The sequence below is a fragment of the Poecile atricapillus genome, chromosome 1, assembly GCF_030490865.1.
Source record: "Poecile atricapillus isolate bPoeAtr1 chromosome 1, bPoeAtr1.hap1, whole genome shotgun sequence".
Lineage (NCBI taxonomy): Eukaryota > Metazoa > Chordata > Aves > Passeriformes > Paridae > Poecile > Poecile atricapillus.
Window position 1 is genome coordinate 1453630 of NC_081249.1, and position 6116 is coordinate 1459745.

A 6116-nucleotide genomic window follows, 5' to 3' on the forward strand; every position below is an offset into this window, starting at 1 on the left:
CTTGGAACCCTCACTGGTTCGGGGCACTGAAAGCCAGAGCCACCGTTTCTCTGCGGCCCCCCGAGACAAAGCCATCATCGGTACAATACCAACAGCCCTGCCCGATCCAGTCAGCGTGGCAGCAGGTAAAGCTAACGGCGATAATAAGTGGGGATGAGGAAGCTGCAGAAGTGATTGATGTGCCATTATCGGGAAGTCGGGAACCTGAGTATGGCACAACTGAAGCATAGCCGGTAATAAGGAGTAGTGGAAAGACACCGGATATTTACACATTTTCAGTGGCCAGTTCTTTCAGAACTGCATCAGCTTGTAGCCAAGCACAGCCTGGGCTCACCTGCTGTCACCAATATGCTGTGCATTTTAACATCAGGGGAGGTTCCTCCCTTTGATATTAAACAGCTTGCCAAACTAATGTTTACAACATCCAATATGTGGTCTTTGAGCCAGCATGGTGATATGGTGCAAAAAAGACTGCAAGATGCAATGGAGGAACAGATTATAAACGTTGAGGACAGAAACCAATTAATTTTACAATTGGCCAAGGCTAAGGAGCACTGTTGAAGGGTCTCAGAACTGTTGCCAGAGGAGAACCCACCCTTGGATGAGATGATAAATGCATGCACCACGGTTGGATCAATGCCCACGCCATGTCCTTGTTAGCAGACTCCATGGCAGCAGCTGTGAAAGTGACACCCCAGTGCTACAGATGTGGACAGCCAGGCCACCTAAAACCAACTGTCTCCATGAGTCTACACTACCAGGAACAATTAATGGACAAAGGAATACAGCTTGTATCCAGCATGGAAAAACCAATCCAGTGACCAGACAATGCAGATCCCAAATTCATTCTGACAGATCTTCCTTTAAGGATCAGGAAAATGTGAGACCCAGTGTGAAGGGGAGATGTGCGATGATCCGAGCACCTTTTCACCCTCCTGTCAGAGCCTGTGCCACCAGCTCACAGGAAGGACCAGAGGAGCAGCTGCAATGGGTGTTTCCACATCCATCTTAACAACCATAAGCACTTTAAAGGTACACAAGGTCTGTCTCGAGGCCCACGGGCCCATCGGGAGAGGACTGAGTGCACTGCTGATCGGAAGATCCAGTGTTACTCTACAAGGTATTTTTGTGTACCCTGGTGTTCCTGATGCAGATTTCACTGGGCAGAGACACGCTGTGGTTTCAACTCCCCCACAAAACACAAATTGCCCAACTCATCCCTTTTAAGTCTCTTGTCCCCAAAACAGGGCCCATAGAGTGAGGTGAATGAGGCTTTGGATCCACTGGAGAGCCCCACGTGTGCTGGACTCAGGTCGTAAATGATCCAAGACCTAATATGGTGTGCCCTGTTACGATGCCTCAGGTGAGGCCCTTGCAAATCAAGGTCAGAGGGATGGTTGACACAGGGGCAGATGTTACCATCATCTCTGCCCACACCTGGCCATTATCATGGCCCACCACAGCTGCAGGAGCTGCCATTGCTGGCCTTGGGGAGACTACACAGAGCTGCTGGAGCAGCAGATCTCTGTTGGTCAAAAATCCCAAAGGTCAAACATCTAGCATCCATCTGACCATCCACTACTGCAGCAGCACTCAGCCTGTGGGGGAGGGATGTTCTTTCTGCATGGGGAGTCGGGGTAGGAAGAGATTTTTAACAGGGACTGCTGTTTTAAAAGGTGTGAAATATCCCACAGAAGCCCTAAAATGGCTCGCCACTCAGCCTGTGTGGGTGCCACAGTGGTCCCTAGAAAAGGAGAAATGACACGCCCTCAAAACTTTAGTGCAAGAGCAACTGGTTGAAAGGCACACAGAACTATCTATGAGCCCTTGGAACAACCCAGTACTTGTCATCAAAAACAAATCTGGGAAATGGAGGTTGCTGTGTGACCTAAGGGAAATCAATGTAGTCATGGAAAGCATGAGAGCCCTACAAGCAGGTGTGCCATTCCCTAGGATGATTCCTGTCAATTGGGACATAAGGAGAGTGAATCTAAAGGATTGTTTGTGTGCTGTTCCTCTCCATTGAAATGATACCACAAGGTTTGCTCCTAGGGTGCCATCCATTAGTAACGCTGCACTAGTGGAGTGCTATCAATGCAAAGTTTTGCCTCATGAGGACAGGAAGAGCTGCTGCCTTTTTGTCCTCTGGAGCAAGAAGCTCAGGGGGCTCCTCCTCCTCAGTAGCTCTGGCCGGGGTAGCAGCTGCCAGCTCGGTGTCCATGGGACGCCATAGAGCAGGAGGGGCTCTGGGCAGGGCATGGGCTGCCTCTGCTGCCAGCTCTGCACCCACATGCCTGGAGCAGCTGGGTCCCTCCAGGGGTTCCTCATCATCCACCAAGGGTTTATTGCAGATGTTGTCCTGGATGGCAACTTCCCCTTGGGACATCTCTTGGTCTTTGCACTGCTCCCCTTTGGAACGCACATCGTCGCTGAGTTTGAAACTGAGAAGTGACAAGGAGTCCAACAGCTCTCGCCATTGGGCCTCCACCTTCTGCTTGCACCATTGTATTCTTTGATTCAGTTTACTTTCCTTCTCTTCCTTCTCATCACCATAATCATTGGGGAAATTGGCTTCCAGCCATTCCAGCACCTTCTGATGTCTTGATATCTCCTCCACGTCAGGCAGTTCAGGTGATGAGCTTGAATCCTCTTCCATTCCACCAAGCAGAGTCATCCTTCTCAGCTCTTCAATCTCACATTCTTCCCTATGGGAGAGTGCTTCATCTTCATCTTCCCAATGGCAGAGCTCTTCCTCCTCTTGTTCTTCCCATTGGGAGAGCTCTCCAGCTTCATGTTCTGGCCATTGGGACAGCTCTTTTTCACACTCCTTTTCACCTGGGGACAGCTCCTTGTCACTCTTGCTGTCCCCTCGGGAGTGCTCCTTGTCATTTTCCATTGGGTACAGCTCCACATCACTTGTGCTGTCCTCAGGAGCGACCTCGATGGCCTCTTCCACTGAGGACAGCTCCTCATCAGCCAGGCTCTAACCCTAACCCTAACCCTAACCCTAACCCTAACCCTAACCCTAACCCTAACCCTAACCCTAACCCTAACCCTAACCCTAACCCTAACCCTAACCCTAGCTGAGCTCCACCTGTGAGACCTTGAATTTGCAAACATTTTTGGGTCCCACCTTTGGCTGCCTGCACTCCACTGGTGGCAGCTTGAGGGGCATCAGTGAAGTGCAGGAGGATGAGGACACGTGGGACGGAGACGGCTCCCTTGGCACAGCAGAGATCCTGGCCTTGTCCATCCACTGGCCTCTCCTTCCTGCCTCATGCCTCACTCTTGGCCTCCTCCTCTGGCTCAGCAGGTGGCCTTGGGCGGGCTGGGAGTTGGGGTTCACCTTGTCTCTGTCCATCATCAATGTAACTCAATGGAAAGTCCACCGTCTTCTCGTGAAGAGAGACGCAGGGAGCTGCTTCCTCTTCAGACAGTGGCTCTCCTGGGACTGGGCACCCCAGGGCTCTGCGCCCCTTGGATCCCCTCAGCCTCGATGGCTTCTTCCACTAATGACAGCTCTTCGTCAGTCAGGCTGCCCCCTGAAGTGACTTTTTGGTCATGGATGGCCTTTTCTGCTGGGGACAGCTTCTCATTACTTATGCTCTCACCTCAAATAGCCTCGATGACAACTTCTACTACTTTGACTTCTACTGTATCTACGTCTATGTAGATACTTCTGCATTTTTCCAGTGGAAAGGGCTCGTTGTCATTCACTGGGGACAGCTCCAGGTCACTTGTGCTGTCCCCTGGAGAGAGTTCGATGTCCTCTGTCATTGGGGACAGCTCCCGGTCACTGACATTTCCCCCTCGGGACAGCTCGTTGTTATCCTGTTTTTCTGGAGCTGTGCCCGTGAGGCTGCACTCCACAGTTCGAGCTCCCGAGGGGATGGGTGGCAGAGGCTGCAGCTGCCAGCTCGGGGACACACGGGCTGTGCCCTCCTGGGCCACCCTGAGCGGGGGCAAGAGCACCCTGGGCACGGGGGTGTGTGGCTGCCCAGGACAGGGGCTGCAGGGCTGGGGCCCCTTCTCTCCTGCGCTCCCCAGCTCTGTGCCCTGGCTGCGAGTGTCCCTGGGACTCACCAGGCACAGCAGTGGTGGCAGTGGTGGCAGTGGCAGAGATTGTTGCAGTGGCAGTGGTGGCAGTGGTGGCAGTGGTGGCAGCCTGTCCCCACAGAGGGACAGGACCTGGCTCTGGCTGCCCTGCGGTGCTGCCTGCGGCTGCCTGAGCTCCATGGGTGAGTCCTTGAGTTTGTCATTTTTGGGTCCCACCTTTGGCTGCCTGAGCTCCACTGGTGGCAGCTTGAGGGGCATCAGTGAAGAGGATGAGGATGAGGATGAGGACACGTGGGACGGAGACGGCTCCCTTGGGACAGTGAAGATCCTGGCCTTGTCCGTCCACTGGCCTCTCCTTCCTGCCTCATCCCTCACTCTTGGCCTCCTCCTCTGGCTCAGCAGTTTGCCTTGGGTGGGGTTCCTTTCCTCCTTGTCCATCTCTTCATCTGTCTCCTCCACCCCCTGCTGCAGAACCATCCAGGGAGCCGCTTCCCCCAGACAGGCAGCAGCTCTGGGGATGCTGTTTGCTTCCCTTGGTGACAGTTCACTGGAACTGTCCTGTGTCCCTTGATAAGCTCTGCGTCCTCATCTGCTGCAAACTGGGAGCCCAGGCCCTCCACGGGCAGCCGGTTGCCCCCAGGAGACGTCCCTCCCGCTTCAGGCGGGTGCTGCGGGCGCTGCGGGCGCTGTTCCGCTGCTCCTGCCTGAGGCCACAGCCGGAGGAGTAAAACAGGGCACCGAGAGCAGGGATTGCTCCCACAGCCTCCCTCCCGGCAGGACTGCGGCTCACACGGGGCGGCAACACCAACGGGAGCTGGGACACCAACGGGAACAGGAAGAGGAGGATGGAGAACACATCCAAGACGATGAAGGCAAAAGCAAAGAAGATGTAGAAGACAAAATATAAAGAAGAATATTAATAAGAGTAAGAATTAAAAAGTATATAGAAGGAGTTTATAAGAAGATTAGCAGAATGAGAATAAAAATTTAGGAATACATAAATGATAAAATTTAATGAATAGTTAAATTAGCATATAATTAGTATTTTTATATATTGTATATTTCTACTACAGTCTCTGATATAAAAATATGAATAAAAAATATGATTAATTATGACATATTATAATGTCCCAGAAAATTTCTAGATAAAGAGAGAACCCTGTTGGAGTAAGAGAAGAATTTGTCTATTTTTGCTAAGCAGGTTTGTAAGGCCCCAGAAAAGCGTCTCCAGATTTGCTGTGCTGTCTGTGCGAGGTCCCCGTGTGTTCTGACGCTGGGTGCCAGTGAGTCCCCTGTGAGCAGGGAGTGCTGAGCCCCAGCGGCAGCGGGAGAGTTCCCGGCTGGGCCGGCAGGGCAGGGCTGGCCCTGCTCTCTGCAGGCAAACGAAAGGCGCCCGTTGAGGCCGGCTGAGAGAGAAGTGTGCTGGGAAGCCTTTGCAGCAGGGCTGAGAGAGAAGTGTGCTGGGAAGCCTTTGCAGCAGGGCTGAGAGAGAAGTGTGCTGGGAAGCCTTTGCAGCAGGGCTGAGAGAGAAGTGTGCTGGGAAGCCTTTGCAGCAGGGCTGGGCAGCCCGATGCCCACCTTGTCCCCAGGGCAGAGCCCTGAGTGCCACGTCCAGCCCTTCCTTGGGCACCTCCAGGGATGGGCACTGCAAAGCTCCCTGGGCAGCCCCTGCCAAGGCCTGAGCTCCCTTTCCATGGGCAAATTCCTGCTGCTGTCCACCCTGAGCCTCCCCTGGCCCAGCCTGAGCCCGTTTCCCCTTGTCCTGTTGCTGTTCTCTGGGAGCAGGACCCCACCCGCACCTGCCAGCCCCTCCTGGCAGGGGGTACAGAAGGATTCTTCCTTTCTTAGGCCCTCTCCTCCTCCTCCTCCTCTCTGCTTTCCAAAAGCAAATAAGAATCACTGCAGGGTGACAAATGCCACATGAGAGTATTTGGACTGGATGTTCACCCATTTCTTGTGTCCCCAGGGACAGCCCAGTGTCTCCTCCCTCCCTTGCCCAATATCCAAGAGCAGAGAGTCCCTAGGCCAGCGTTCCTCTCTGTGGGAGCAGCAGGTGAAGG

The 6116-nt window shown here is 53.4% G+C and overlaps 1 protein-coding gene across 1 annotated transcript in view; it reads right to left on the reverse strand.

The window, feature by feature from the left end:
- The window catches only part of LOC131581151 (trifunctional purine biosynthetic protein adenosine-3-like), a 310961-nt gene that overhangs the window by 38608 nt on the left and 266237 nt on the right, over positions 1–6116 (reverse strand). The gene's annotated exons all lie outside the window — the stretch shown is intronic.